Source organism: Dermacentor andersoni, chromosome 3, assembly GCF_023375885.2.
Source record: "Dermacentor andersoni chromosome 3, qqDerAnde1_hic_scaffold, whole genome shotgun sequence".
In the NCBI taxonomy this organism is placed as follows: Eukaryota; Metazoa; Arthropoda; class Arachnida; order Ixodida; family Ixodidae; genus Dermacentor; species Dermacentor andersoni.
Genome location: NC_092816.1, coordinates 74,321,353 through 74,337,762, shown reverse-complemented (window position 1 = coordinate 74,337,762; position 16,410 = coordinate 74,321,353). Strand labels below are relative to the sequence as shown.

Below are 16,410 nucleotides of genomic sequence, written 5' to 3'. Positions count from 1 at the left end.
TTCCGTGAGATTCTTCCAGGGCATGATTACGGCGGCCTTAACGCAAGCACTTCCCGAAATTGTGGCCCAGGTCACTGATTCGGTAGCCCTAGGTCAGCACCCAAATTTAAAACACCACTCGCTACGACTCCCCGCAGCTCAAACGCAAGACAGCCTCCAGCCAGGTAGCGGAGGAAAGCGGTTCAGGGCCAGCTCCCGATGAGTCGGTGCATCCCCTGACAGGCGTTGCGCCGGCTCCTGGCTCGAGCCGGTCCCCCGCCTCGTAAAATAAATACAAAAAGATGGCTAGCTGAACGTGGACGCGCGAAGGCTGGCTGCAGCCAGTCACCTCTCGTCCACGGACCGCAGCTGGGCCGGTGCGCACCAGTAGCGCGAGCCGGCACGACTCCCGCTGTCACGGGTGACGCCGGACACCAGAGTCGTCTGATTACGACCGGGTTCCGACGACAGACCACAGACCGAGTGGCGCATACCTCCACGGCAGGACATAATTGTTACTGTAAGTTCCCTGACACTAGCGTATAAACGATCGCCCCATAGACTTAGCTTAACACTGGGGGTGTGAACACAAAGCCCAGTTAGGGAGGGCGCATTCTGTGTACAATAAGTGTTGTATTTTAATATGTGTGCAATTTAAATTCCTCATTCAATGAATATTGTCGTGGCATCGCACCTTGCGTTCATGTGTTCATTCTGCCTGCCCAAGGGAACCTACCAGGCCCTGACGTACGCGTGACAAACACATTTGTGTGATCACTACTAGAATATGCTAACGTTCTTTTATTTCTTTTTCCCAAAGAACTGATTAACAAACTAGAAGCAGTCCAAAGGAAGACACCAAGATGTATTCGAAATAAATATAGGCTAACAGACTTACCCACACAATTACTAAAACAAGCCGGTATCCTCAACTTGCCAAACCGAGCCAAGTTTCCACGATGAAATTGATGTATCAACTTCTTCATACCGAATCAAAAATAGACATCTCCAAATACTTAACTATAACGCAAACACGACCCACTAGACCACACGACCCACTCACCATCATTAAACCAACACCCAGTTCATACGGAAAGCCATAAGCATTCGCTTTTTCCTTTAATGACGCTTGAATGAAACAAGCTGGACCCTACTATCACAAACAGCAGAACTTTATCTGCTTTCTTAACATTAGTCGAAAACGAATTATCTGCTTCAGTCATGACCTACCTGTGTTACCATTTATTTCTGTGCCATTCTATTTTATTTCATTTCATTGTATACATAGTCCCAGTTAACTTACTGATACCTGAAGCGTATCTTATAGATTATTACCTCATGTGTAAACCAAACTTTAACAACATTTATAAATTTGTGATTACTGAGTACCATTATTTATTTATGCTAATTGTTTGCCCCTTTTCCTCTTGTTTATTCTGAAGTATTGTATTATTTGTAAAACTACCTACCATCATTGCTAATTGTCAGTCTGTTTCATTAACTCTTTATTTACTGCCCTGTATTATGCTACAATTAATGCCTGTCATTTTGTTTACCTTTCCAAATTGTCTACATTTTGATTACCTCATGTTTTTCGTAACGGTATCAAGATGTATTACTCTATTATTTCTGCCTACCATATTGATTCTCTTTGCTAATTGCCTATGTATTGTGTGTAATCTAAATCTTGTGCTAATTGCTATCATTATCTTGTGAAATAACTATGTACATGCCCTTGTTATGATCCCTGATGGGATTGACAGTATCAATAAAAAATGACATTCCTGCCACTCTGAAGGTGAAATGTCAGCGAAAGCTGACGACAGTCGAAGCTCTCAAATGAACAAAGTGCTTTCGCTGCCGTTCCATCTTCACAGAGTGTAATGGTTGCCGGAGATCGCGATTCTCGTTTTCGTTCCGCGTCGCGGGAACGTTCTTCGGTGGTGGTCGTTTCGCGCAAGCGCCGTTTACATTCTCGTTGCTGTTCCCTCGGGCACTCCTCGTACGCATGTTGTTATTCAGGTGTACAACTATACGTGTCCGACCCATCGATAACGCAGCTGTCTTTAGCGTCAATACCTCTCCTGCTTATATACGGCGATAACCTTGACGTCATGTTATTTTTCATGGCGAGTGTTCTGATCTGTTCTGCATTTTGACATCTGCGCCACCGCACAGCACCCGTATGCGGTCACACACAAAGCAAACACTGAAAGCCATGGGTTTGTTAGAAATCGCTATGTCCGTTTCTGTTGCCGGACGCCGAAAAAGATGCGGAAAGTTAGTCATAGGCAGCTTTTGCTGTAAAAGATAAAATAAATGCAAACTTACACCATCACGGGCGTCCTGCTCGTTTGACTCACTGAATTACAATTGCAACCAGTTATATCACATGAAGCCAACATAGACACAAATCTTATCAAATCAAATCATTTCGTTATTATTACATCGGAGATTAATTGCAGCATATAAAATATAGAGACGTGGATCCCATCGTGAAGATTACAGAAAAATAATACTAGGATTAGCTGCAGTACGAACAATGGAACAGATATATCAAGAAATAACAGTACGCATAACGGAATAGAAAAAAAAAACCACGAAAGAAAAAAAAAAACGGGGAAATCGGGAAGTAAACACTACATAGAAACACAAATCTATTACAACTAAACAAGCACGAACATCAAAAACTTAACGAACAATATTTTAATGAATTCTTCAATGAAATTAAAGAATCTCGATTTTGGAGACAGGGGTAAATGATTCCACAATCTGAGCGCAGAGAAGGATGACGATGATTACCATAAATAGTAGAAACCTCAGGTAGCAAAACGTTATTGTTAGAGGCAAACGTGGTACAGTTGGTATTTAGTAAAAGCTCAATCAATGAAACAGATAGAAATTTAAGCTGATTTGTTATTTGTTCATACAACAACAAAGTTAGTCTAAACCAAAACAAGTTATTCATATATATAGTTAACATATTGTTGCAGCGCAGAAGAGCAGAGGTGCTGCGGTCACGTGGACAGTGAAAAATAATCCGAATACGCGATTTTGCAAATGCCGAAGGGATGAAAGATGATACAGATAACTTTTTCCCCATGACACGATGGCATAACTGATATAACTACGAATGGAAGCGAAGTAAAGACGAAGAAGCATCTGATGAGAAAAATGTGAGCATTCTTTAAGCAATGCACGAATGCCGAATGCTGTGATCTCTGTAATGTGAGTAATATGGTTAGAGAACTTAAGGTTAGTATGCCTGGTCATCCATGCCTGGTCATCCGGTTAACTTAGGCTGAGGTTATTTAAAAACCAGAAATTTGGACTTGTTTCCATTAATAAGTAAATAATTTTCATGGCACCACTTGGACACGTTAAAAAGGACCAGCCTTTAATTTGGTAGTGACAGCCTTAATAAATGCATCAGCAAAGGAAATAGTCGCATCGTCGGCATATAGAACGCAGTGAGCCATGTGTAAACTGTCAACACGATCATTGTTGTAAAATAATGCTAATTGAGCAAGTAATGAGCCTTGAAGCACTTATTCGTTAACGGTCTTAGTAGCGGAAAAGAGTCTGAAATTTACCATGTGTGCTTTCTGCTCAGCAAGTCACTTTTCAAGAACTTGAGGGCTGGACCTAAAATACCGCATGCTTCGTATTTGTTAGACAAGACCAGATGATTAATGATGACAAGTGGTTTCCTTAAGTACAAAAAATAAACAGAAATACCGAGCCGGCTACGTATCCTGAATCAATAGAGCGTTTGATATAGTTAGAAAAAGCACGGCAAGGTTCGTGTAATTTCCCGCTAGAAAATCAAATTCGCATGACTTCAGTAAATTAGAATTTTCCGGGTATTTGTTTAGGTGAATTATGAAGAATTTTCAATAATTTTACTAAGGGAAGAACGAATGCAGATAGTTGTGAACTGACCATCTATTGCGCTTTTTATATGTCGGAAGAACTTTAGCTACATTTAGAGAATTAGGGAGAACGTCATCCTCGAAAGCACCATTCATAATTAGACAAAGTGATTCACAAATGACATCGACTACAAGTTTTAAGTGCCATGCTAAAATTTTATCTATATGTGGGCTAGCCTCTAAGGTGTTTTATTGCTGTAGACACATCAACAGCGGTCACGGGAAAAAGAAACAGGAGTGGTTAGAAAGAATTAGGTTACAATGCGAAGTGCTGGGTTATTCACTGAAAATTTCTAAGAAAGTAGTCGGTAAAAGCATTAACACCCTCAGGGCTGTCATGTGTTATGCCATTATATATAATTGTCTGCAAAGGTGAACCTTGTGGTGATCGATTTAAGAAATCGTTCAAGCGCTGCCATTGCGCCTTAGAACTTCTTGAGTCGTTAGATAATTGATTTTCGTAATGTTTTTTCTTAGCATATTTTAGCAAACAGGAAAGAGAGTTAAGTATTTTTCATAGAGCGAAGTAATGCAGTGTTAAATGGTTGCTTTTTAATTTTTCTGTAAAGGTTATCTTTCTTCCTCGTATTTTTTAGCAATCTCTGCGATAACCACTGATTCTGGAGATATTTGTATTTTTTTAACATCCTATTGTTGCTGTACACTGGTCCACGGCTTTGAGAAAAAAGTGAAGAAGACATGTTGCAGGCCTGATCTCCATCGCACAACGGTGTCACGCTAGACCACTCAGTTGTAGTGATGGAATTAAATAATGATTCCTAGTCAAATATAGAAGTCACATGAGTGAGAGTTCTAAAGGGGTTCACCAGGTTGAATGAAGAAATATGGGATAACCATCACCAATGTTAACTTCAATTACTCCAGCGTAGGGAGAAGGCGACAAATTAAAAATTGCGTGATCCAGCAATGAAAAACAAGCAGAACGGTGAAATCTAGTGGGCGACGAGATATTGAAAAACATAGTGACTGAAACAATCATAATTATCTGTGTACACTGTATTTTCAATATTAAGCAATTTAATGTTGGTGTCTCCAGCTTATGGCATATGCTTGCTTAGCAGACGTAGACTTGTGCAAAATAGTATCCAGGCTAGAATTGAAATTCCTCAAGTTCGAGGAAGTAGAGCGGTGAATGCACCTTAGCATAACGTTGCTATTATCCATAAAAAATTAGTGCCCTTCCACTCTGTGAAGCAGGATAACTCGCGAAGCTGTATTGAGATGACTGTGTTGATAAATATATTGATTTATGTGGTTATTGCTATATTGATTAAATAATGACACATAGGCGCAGCCAAGGCTGGGAAAAGATACTTCGCAATTATGTCGAGACACGATGCAAGATATTCGGGCAACATATATTTGAGATACAGATAGATGTATACTACCACTATTATTGTATCCGATATGATACTTTCTATTTGTACCTTAAGATACTTCGATAAGTTTGCTAATTTCTTACTATAGGTCTACGTAATGTAGCAGGAAAAGCGCATGCACACGAATGTTTCCTTGGAAATTTCCTTAACTGCTATCAACCTTGTTTCATTTGAATGAAATATGTGTTAGTCTGTTTCGGAATGAAAATATTAGTTTGACCAAAAAGGACAAACATTTTGAAATACAGATTATTGGGTTCCTTTAGGCGCTTAACATGAAAGACCTTTATATTGCTCGCGGCTTTTGTAGCCGATGGGAGTCGTTGCTCTGCTTGCCGACCATCTAGCGGATTGCCATCTAATTACAAGAACGTCAATAGGAAGCCTCAGCAGACGGAGCAAATACCGCTATGCAAGGAAGGAAGGAAAAAGTGGAGAAGGAAGGCAGGGAGGTTAACCAGTTTAGCTTAACCGGTTTGCTGCCCTACACGTGGGAGCGGGATGGGGGAATGAAAGATGGGGAGAAGAGATAGGGAGCACATAACATGGCACACACATAGTTAGTTAGTCTGTCACTCTTGCGCGGTACGTCACATCACTGTCACAGCCGCTTGTCCAAGCCTGTCTCCTTCATAAACCGAAGTAGTCCCTTCGTCGCCTTCAGCTGCGATGTCTTCTGTCGGAGATATGTGAAAATAGTTGCAACTGACAATGGTCTACAGTCAAGGTGCGCTACAACGGACGCCAGGGACTGTCTCTGAACATTATATTCAGGACAGTCGCACAGAATGTGTTCCAGCGTCTCCTCGCAAAGACAGGCATTGCAGAGAGCGTTGTCAGCCATTCCAATGCGAAACGAGTAAGATATCGTGAAGGCCGCCCCTAGCCATAAGCGATAAAGCAGAGTCGCCTCACTTCGGCGGAGTCCAGTTGGCATACAGAGATGCATCAATGAGGGCAGGTCGTGTTGACGATTGCTCCGGTTGGTCTGGCTGCTTGGTGTGCACCATAGAGAGAGCGTGATCTCCCGTGCAAGCACTCGAAGTCTGCTGGTTGCGTCGGATGGTGAAAGTGGTATGGCTTCTTCCTGTGTCTTCAAGAGCTGTCCGAGTGGCTTTATAGGCGTCTTAATTTCCTATGGCGCCGCAGTGACTTGGTAGCCACTGAAACGTCACGTGATGTCCTTTCTCATGTGATGTATGGAGTAGGCATCTAATATCGAGCACGAGCTGTTCGAATGGCTCGCGACGCAGAGCTGATAGCACAGATTGTCGGGCTGCCTTTGAGTCACTGAAAATTGACCACTGTCGAGGTGGTTCCCGATTGACGAAACAAAGTGCAGCGCGAAGAGCAGCTAGTTCCGCAGATGTCGATGTCGTTGGGTGGTCAGTCCTAAAGCTGATGGTAATACCTCTTGCTGGGACGACCACAGCACCGGACGAACACTGGATGTTTGTGGAACCATCAGTATAAATATGTGCACTGTCCGTGTACCTCTCGTGCAGAAGAAGCAGAGACAGTTGTCTGAGCACCGGCGACGGCAGCTCAGACTTTTTCCCGATTCCTGGTACGCTGAGATGGACTATGGGGCTGACAAGACACCAAAGGGGTATCGATGGTTTAGATGCAGCGGTGAAGCCTGAGGGAAGTTTGTCGTTGTACTTGACGATAGTTTTAGAGAATGATGATTGGTGCCTGTCTGAAGTTAGTGTTGCAAGGTGGTGATAGGGGGCACGTGCAAAATGTCTGACGTGCGTTCTCAGGGCTTCCACCGTGATGTGAGTTTGCATTGGATGGTCCCGAGCAATCGCAATAGTTGCTTCTATTGACGTGCATCTGGGCAAACCAAGACAAACTCTGAGTGCTTGAGCTTGTGCTGCCTGCAGAACACAAATATTTGTCTTGGAGGTGTTGTTCAGTACAGGTAGACTATATCTTAAAAAACCGAGAAAGAGAGCTCTGTAGAGTCTCAGCATTGCATCTACGAACATCCCCCACGTCTTTTCTGTAAAGTATTTAAACAACTGGGAGGTTGCTCTCAGGCGCCCTTTCATGTAGGCCACGTGCGGGCTCCAACAGAGGTCTCGGTCGATAATTACGCGAAGAAATGTGTGGGTTCTGACGTAGGAAATGGTCCGCCCATTGATCGAGATGACATAAGGCGTCATTGGCTTGCGAGCAAATGCCCCTAGGGCGCATTTTTCTGGTGATATGCTGTGACCTTGCTCACACAAGTAGCTCGCTGTCAATGTAGCCGCTCTTTGAAGCCGTGCACGTATCTGAGGACGTGTGACTGCCGAAGTCCAGACACAGATGTCGTCTGCGTCTATTGAAATTTTGGTGGTAGTTGGCAAGTATTCAGCAAGTCCAATAAGAGCGAGGTTGAATAGCGTCGGGCTGAGAGCACCGCCTTGAGGAACGCCCCTGCTGGTATAGCGTCGCGTCGTTGGGTCATCGTCAGTTAACACATAGAATGATCTTGCAGATAGGTAACTCGCAATCCACAAAAAGACTTGACCACGTAGGCCAACCGTCGCAAGAGCGTCGAGAATGGCCTCATGTAATACGTTATCGTATGCCCCTTTCACATCTAAGAATAAAGCTGCAGATAAACGCTTACGGGACCTTTCGTGCTGGACATATGAAACGAGATAAACTACATTGTCGATGGAAGAGCGGTCACGTCCGAAACCAGCCATGGAATTCGGATAAATCTTGTAGCGTTCAAGGTACCATTCCAGGCGGCCAAGGGTCATCTGTTCCATTATCTTTCCTACACAGCTGGCGAACGCTACTGGGCGGTAAGAGGTGAGCTCTAGCGAGGATTTGCCCTGCTTCAAGATTGGCACCAGGCGGCTCACTTTCCATTCGTCAGGAACATTTCCCTCCTGCCATGAGGTGTTGTACAGACTCAACAATGCTGTCCGTGCGGATTCTCCGAGATAGCACAAGGCTCGGTATGATATACCATCTGGACCCGGAGATGATGAGCGCCTGCAGAGAGCTAGTGCCGCCTCGAGCTCCTCCATTCTAAAAGGAAGGTCCATGCGGCAATCACGGGAATGGGGGACGTCATCTCGGGCTGGAGGATCTGGACGTGTCGCTTGGTCTGCCATCCGCGCACAAAAGTCTTCTGCGACATCGATGTCTTGCCGCCCTTGGAAAAGCGCGAGCGCCTTGAATGGAAAACGCTGTTCCGAAAGGCAACGCAGAGCTTGCACCGTTTTCCAGATGTGAGACAGTGGCTTGCGGGGTCGAGTGTCTGGCAAAACGTTGCCCAACGTTCCGACGCTAATCTATGCATTCGACGCTGAATCTTCTTTTGCATCCTCCTGGCTGCCCTAAGGTCATGGATTGATTTTGTGCGCCGATATCGGCGTTTCGCCCGGCGGCGAAGTGCTCGAAGTCGCTCTAATTCTATGTCGAAGTCGTTTCGCGTGTAAGAGATCGTCAGCATGCGAGTGGCGTTTTGCACCGTATTTTTATTTGTTTGCTCTAACCCAGATGGTAGGCCCTCGCGGCAGGCATCTTCCATATCAGATTTGAAGTTGGCCCATTGAATCGTCCGAATGGTATTCCGTGGGCCAGATCTAGACGACAAGCCTTTGATGTTCAGATAGGTGGGAATGTGATCACTCCCGTGTGTCTCAATATCTGGAAACCACTTCACACATCTGGCGAGAGAGTTGGAGGCGAAAGCAGGTCGAGGCAGCTGCCGTATGTCACGCCTCGAAGAAAGGTGGGGCTACCATTGTTCAAGAGAGTAAGGCCATAGTTGTACCGCTATGGAGTTTTACCTTGTCTGTATACAGCAGCAGCGGCGCATTTAGCGACATTTTTTTGCGACGCATCTTATATACAGAGAGCACATAAAACTGCAATGAACTTTCATATTCTACTTATCTGCTGGCCTAAAGCGTTCGTTCGCGACATATTCGGGCCGCACGCATTGGTGATCATTGCATGAAGGCAACTAAAAGCGAAAAAAGCAAGAAAACAAAAGATCGGCTGTGCGCAGACGTTCGCGCATGTTTTTGTGAAGACGGCGCGAGCGTCACCACATGGCTCTGCTCCACCAATAGGAATGCGCAGACCTCGCTGGAGGGCTCTGACGCAAAGATAACAGAATGTGGCTGCCTTTAGTTCTATTCAGGTGACTTAGTGACAGCAGTATCAGCTTGAGAAACGAAGGTCAGACAACGTTTATAATTTCGCAGGGTGTTGTTGCTATAGCAGCATCTTGTATCTTAAGATACACGGTACAATCTTTAATGCATCGGAAATACAGATACTGATGCAAGTCTGGCGATGATAGATCTTGCCAGACGTATCGTGATACAGTTACAAGATACCCAACGAGTATCTAAGATAGTATCTAAGATACATGTATCCCCAGCACTGCACGTAACTTCCTGGTTCTTATCGTCTTCATTTTGTCTCATTCGTTACCACAGTCACCATATCTTCGTGGTCGCTGTGGTACAGCACCATTGGTTGTACTGCTATGCAAGACATTGTTCTTGCCGAAGGTTAAATCTATGCACGACCGGTGACGCGTGATCGGCACGTGGACGTCCGTTAGGCCTCAATTCTAAACCGTTCCAACAGGAAGGATACAATCCATTTGCCATCGGGGCGCGCTAGGTCGACTTTATGGTCGACGATTGGTGGGTACGCTATGACGGTTCATTATACTTTTCGACCCTCCAATGAAAGTGAAGGAGCACCGCCATCCCACGTTTCTTAAATGGCCATGAAGGTCATGCGTCACAACGTGGTCGATAAGATAACATTCAGAGCGAGCGCAAACACTAAAAACATCACGCGGAAACAGTTGGACGCCTACATATTTTTTTCATTCTACACGGCTCCTAACCAAGGCCACATTTTTCATCAGAACCTAGCCATATACAGCTTCGCTGTAAAGAAAGGAATAATCTAATTCAATCCACACAGATTCACAATGTATTACGTCAAAATAAAGATCTTGTCGGCGAGTGTAGGGTAGATGTGAGGCGATAAATATTGCTGAGCCACCATAGCTACCTGATGAATGGTGGCAGTATTCAACTTCGTAGGATAGCAGGCAGAAAATGATCCCGTCTTACGTGCAGAGCCAAGTTTTGTAGATGCAAACGATTGAGAAGAAATGAGCAAGTGAACGACTTATAAAGTTATTGATCTTATCTGAATTTTTGCGTAGGCTTCCTGCTTTGAAATTAGCGAGGGAATGGTTACTGTCAGCTAGCATGTGCTTCGCCTCATCAGAAGTTAGCAGGGCTATGATGAAAGGATAGAAGTAAAGAAAGTGTTCGGAACAAAAAAAATATCACTGTCCAAGCACTACGTATACAGATGGATAACCAGCGAATCTGAAACGTGTGGAACAGTTGTTTATCAGTTTAATCCCGATGGTTCATTAAATGACGGCTTGGTAGGCTTCCGGATTCTCAGTACGCAGTTGCTGCTTGCGCTTCGCTGCACGAGCCTGTTCTTGTGCCTGTGATTGAAAGCGGCCTGTTCCGAAGGACTTGGTATGAGCCGTGGCCTATCCGTTTCGGAGCCGCAGAAAAAATGCAGCGCGCCGCTCGGCTGCGATGGAGAGCAATGATGTCACTACTGGCGCAGCTAATCCAACACCACCTAGATACCACAAGGCCCTTTCATTCTGACCCATGATATCATGTTACCCGGCCCGACTGCCATTGGATGTAATGGGGATTGTTAAGAACGGCCCGCTGAGGTGCAAGTTTTGCCAGCCAGTTGAGAGAGCGGCGTCAACTTTCGCTGTTAAGAACGGCCCGCTGAGGTGCAAGTTTTGCCAGCCAGTTGCGACAGCGGCGTCAACTTTTCTTGGAAAGCCACCGTTGCGCTCTAGCCTCGGCGCCGTTGTGACTAAACGCGATTGGTGGACCAACTATGGTTACTGAACCCGCCACCGCCGACCTGATCTGCTATAAGCGGTGGAGTTGCCGAGGGAACGTCTCCGGAGGCCCCTTCCCACGCGCCGTTCAAGACGCAAGACAATGGACAACCGGCGGCCGCGCTGCGGGGGTCCGCTCGGGGAATCGGATGTGCCGTTCCTGACGTCAGCTCCGAGTTCTGCGAAGGCCGTCTGACATCAGTTGGGGACCGTGAACCTCGCGCAAAGAGGTGTGTGTGTACGCCCTCGTATACGGTGCCTGGTCGAACGTTTCCCTCACCTTGGGATCGAGGGAGGACCGAGTTTTTATAAACCGCTGTTGTGCGGCTGCTCAGTGTACTTTCTCTCGCAGTCATGCTAGGCTGATGAACTGCAACGTCCTTATGTAGATACTGTAAATAAATCCATATTCCTCGTTCTCGAGGAGAAGCAGTCCTTCCCTTCAGCAACGTGCTCAGCGTGGATAAGTTGGACGACGGCATGGGCCAGCTGCCACCTAATTCATTCCCGACTCCAATCTTGACAACTGGTTACGAACGGTGGGATTGAGCACCCCAATCCTAACAGGATGCTCCCGAGTAGAGTCAACAGTGATTTTGACGTCGCCGCTTTCATCACGCCAGCCTTGTCAATGAAACTTTCGTGCCAAGTAGCGCGACGGCATGGATACAAGTAAACAGGCCTTGTGCTATCTAGGTGATGTTGGCTAATCGTACGCCTATCCTTCTTCTTTTTTCGCGCATGTGCGTGGGGCTGCGCGGGAGTTGTTTTTGGCGTACTGGTGACCGATAGACGGACGGACGGATGGACTAATCGGCTAGCCATATAAAGTAAAAAGAAGAAAAAGCCTAGTGGCTGAGTAAAGATGCCTAGGTCACTTTCATTGATAATACGATGAGCCCTGCTGTCACTAGATTTGCGAGCCTTGATATCGCAATTGTCTGTCCACAGAAATTGCCAGTTGTGCTCTTTTTTCAGTGTAAGCGCCTTGGCAAACAATCTTTTGCTCTCGGGAGAAATATGATCACGCACATAAATGCCTCTCAGAGCTGCCGGAGAATCCAACATCAGAAGTGCTCGAGCAAGCCTTAGCCGCTTCATGGACAAAGTTTTTCTTGTCCCGGCAGCAAAACTGCGCGACGATTTACTTTTCGTCTTATTTAGTTGAAACGCGATGAATTGTATCAAAGCCACCGGTCGTGTAAGGACACTTAATAGCTCCACCTACCCACTTCACAATGACCACACAGTCCTCGCCCTGAGTGACTGGTACGCTCTTAATTACAACATTACTCAGCCGCAAATACTGCGGGAGCTTCGTAACTCTTCTGGTTGGTGCCTTAGTATGCGCAACCAGTTCCGTGTTAGCCACTGTCAATTCATCTTGTTTCACCTTAATAGAGTCAAAACTGTCGCACAGAAATTGCGCACTTTCACCTAAGGTCGTATGCTCCCCAAGGCATTCCCGAGCTAACTCCTCCTTCATTTTAGCTGTTACATCATTAGCGAAAGCATCAAGACTAGGGCGAAGCAACGACTTAAGTAATTAAATCTTTTCGCCAGCTCTGCGTTAGACGGCATGGTGAGCAAAGGTAGCAAATACACGCACAAAAAAAAAAAAACACGTTCTGGGAGGCAGCAGTCGCGGCAAAAAGGAATGCACAATTGCGTGTAGAAAATACACCAACCTGCAGAGCAAGTAGGAAGCAATCGCCACGGCTCTAGTTGTCGCAACCGCTGCCTCAAAAATGATGTGGGTGTCAAGGTAGCGTCCTTTTAAGTCCTCGTTGGTAACGTCAAGCTAGCAGGCGACCTTTTCGGGATACTAGTGTCACAGTCGTACCTACTGCTATGGCCGCCGGACTTGATAGTTGATGCGGCGCACACGTGCTTTGAGGACAGCTGCATCCAGATAACTGCAGAGAAAGTAGGAAGCAATCAACACATGCTCTAGTTGCCACAACTGGTGACTCAAAAACTGTGCCTGAAAGGATGTTCCAGATCCGCTCTCAAGGCCGTGAGTTGTGTCCCTGGCAGAACTCCCAGGTTTTTTTCTAGCAGAAAAACATATATACGCCAGAAAGTGCATGGGAAAATGGAGCCGCGGTAGCTCAAGTGGTAAGAGCATCGCACGTGTAAAGCGCAGATGTGGGTTCGTGCCTCACCTATTCATGCACTGAAATTTTCATTAATTTATCATTTCTTTTTTTCATTTAATAAGTACAAGTAATTTCCCGTATGTTGTCCTTGGTGTGTGTTTGTTGGCTTCCTAAGATATAAGTAATAAAAATCAGGCCGTCGGTTTCCTTTCTTCTCGTTGATTGCATCCAGTGGAGCTCAACACGCTAACGAGGCTGCTTGGTTCCCCTTCGCCGACTTTTTTTTAATGAAATTGGATATACCCAAATTGTTATACTTCTTTGCGTGGCGTTCGTTTCGCACGAGTCGTTGCTGAGTTTAATTTACACATACACGTGCAGCCCTGGCAGTAAAAATGTACAACTAACCACTGCAATGTAGTTACCAGAGTTCCTATTTGAATATTATTACCCTATATTTGAGAGAAGAATTAATAGGGCTAGTTATGTATTTTTGTTTACGCAAAACGTTTTGTCGAGACGCTCCCTAATGCTTCATGTTGAAAGAAAATTACCCACAGGAAATAACATTAAAAAAACGCCACAATGGCCACGCCCTTCCGTCCCTGTTTTATATTATAGCAAGAACAATTGTTGTCCTGTCCTTGTCAGTGAAGTACTAAGGCCACCCTTGTGGAAAAGCGCATGAAAGGTATTCACTCTTCACACACCAAGGTGTAGGCTGGAACTACTTGGTCGTAACATTCACTCAAATTGGAATTCTTTGGCATTGCCTACGAGATGTTTAGACACATAATGTCTTAGCCTTTAGCCTCGCTGAACCAGAAATAAAGCAGCCGATGAAGAGTTCCATGCAGTAGGACAGTGTTTTAGAACAAGCCACCCAAATAAGTCACTTCAAACAACACTCACCATGCATTTAAGCTCCGGAGATGCAGACACTACGTGCGAATAGGTGCAGTCGACATCACCGGGCACCGCAATATACACGACGCGCGACAAATTGCAGATCAGCGTAACGGAAACATACGCGTCCGGTTGATACTGCGCGAGTCGAATGGGCGGAACAGTAACGTGTAACGCAAGAACTCTCGTGGCGTGATCAAAACACGTTATGCTAAAGAAAGGGTTCGTTGCGCTAAAGCAAGTTTCTATTATTTGAGATGCATAACAGTTGTGTCCAAATGAGAAATCAAGCGAAGCAAGCCACAATATTTGTATCAAACTGAAAACAGTAAGTATACGGTGATCGGGGTTCACTAAGAAGATAATTTGTGCAGTAAGTACCATACCGCTGAATACAATGAGAACGTTTTGTTGAAGCAGCCCGATAGGGTGCCATTTAGAAAAAAAAGTTGTCATAATCATTCATTCCCGTATATGGGTTTCATTAGTGACGCTATTTCGAAACTTCTAATGTCCCTGTTCTCCACAACAAGGTGTATTTCATGGGTGTTCGTGAAGGGCCTGTCGCTATAATAAGCTCCTCGTTAGATAAACATAGGAGGTAGCACACTTCCGATTTCTTGCCGCCATTTCTCACATTTTGCATGATTTGTCAACCTATCGCTATATGAAATTACTATAACTTGAACGTCAACGTCCGTGGTAACTCTGCGTAGCATTCTTCTTGAAGGACCAATCACGTATAGTATAATTAATTTAGAGAAACACACGTGAAAATTTGCTGGGGCCTCAATGAGACTTGTAGACTATTATTTCAAAACGTTATATGAATTCTTTCGAGCATAAAGTTTGAATAATACCGCAGAAAAGGACATTTAAGTGCATACAAGAGTGACGCTGAGGTTCGGGTAGCATCTTCATAGTATTACAGATTATTTCCACTGTGCACAAAAATTGTTAAAAGTTACTGCACTGAGTCCTTCCATGGTATAAAATTCTTGAAAAGCTTCTTCAGTGAATTACGCCTAATTAGCCCGTAGCAAGTGCGGTCAAAATATATGGTGTCACGGCGTGCTGCTGCTGGGATATCAGTAGGGCATCGGTGTCCATATTAATTCTTCCCCGAATTACTAAACCTTACTTTCTAGCACATTAGAAATGTGACCCATCTCAATTTATAATCAGTGTACTCTTAAAAATCAAAGGGAAATAGGTTAACGGAACGAAGAAAATCAATGTTCTGTTAAGTTACGTAAGCTTGACGCCCAAGTTTACCAGTCTGTATGTTATGCTACATACCTTTATCCGCGTTTGACCAAGCTGCTTTAATGAAACCTCTTAAACTTCAGAGCTCCGTTTGCCTGAAAACGATAACGACGACAAGTATGTCCTAACGCGTACTGCAAGGCTTTGCAGAAATACGTAAGCAGAGCAGTCTGTATATGATGGTGAAGAGTTTCAACTGAAGTAGAAATGATCATGACGATATACTGCTGGTAACTTATAATCTATCATGCACGCTGAACTTTGCAAAATGTAAATTAGTCATATAAAAACTTTAGAGAAGTGCAATTGCCATCACTTGAACATAAAACTTTGTCTATCTTGTTTGGAATTCGTAGAGCGATAGGCCTAAAAGCATCCGCGCTTTGTTAATACTACGAATCAAAAGGAAAAGGATGTGGTTGCGATATATGGCGGTGCTGCAACAATCCTCGTGGCGACGGCTCTCTTACAGCGAATCCTACACGCCGCGTAACAGTCATTCACGTCTACGCTCCATGTTTACAGCCAATCAAATAAATAGATTACTCAATGGTATTGTTATTGTTGCTGGTATTATAAGTAATAATTTTATTATTAATAATATTATCATCATTTATCATTAAATGTTATCATTTAGAGCACTAACTACTTGTCTTTGGTGACTTCAACACACCTGGCATTCAGCGCAGCCAACTGCACCTATTCCAACTACAATAATTTCATAGCGAACAAATAGTGCACTATGCCAAATTTCCAAGCCTTTAACTCCCTTCAACAACAGAAGTTCACTGAGAAATGTCACAGTAATGTTTTAGAGACATGCTTTCAGTGAAATATTGAAGATTTTCCTAGTTCGTCCTGACAAGTTTCGCCCTCGCTTAGGATATGCGCGTCCTACCGGTTCA

General features: G+C 44.5%; 1 protein-coding gene across 1 annotated transcript in view; it reads right to left on the bottom strand.

The window, feature by feature from the left end:
* Positions 1–13,144, bottom strand: part of LOC126545049 (cytochrome P450 3A41-like) — an 87,228-nt gene extending 74,084 nt beyond the window's left edge. Inside the window, exon 1 of the mRNA XM_072287213.1 lies at positions 12,923–13,144. The gene's annotated coding sequence lies outside the window, so the exon portion shown is untranslated. The remainder of the gene's footprint in view (positions 1–12,922) is intronic.
* Positions 13,145–16,410: the final 3,266 nt, after the last annotated feature.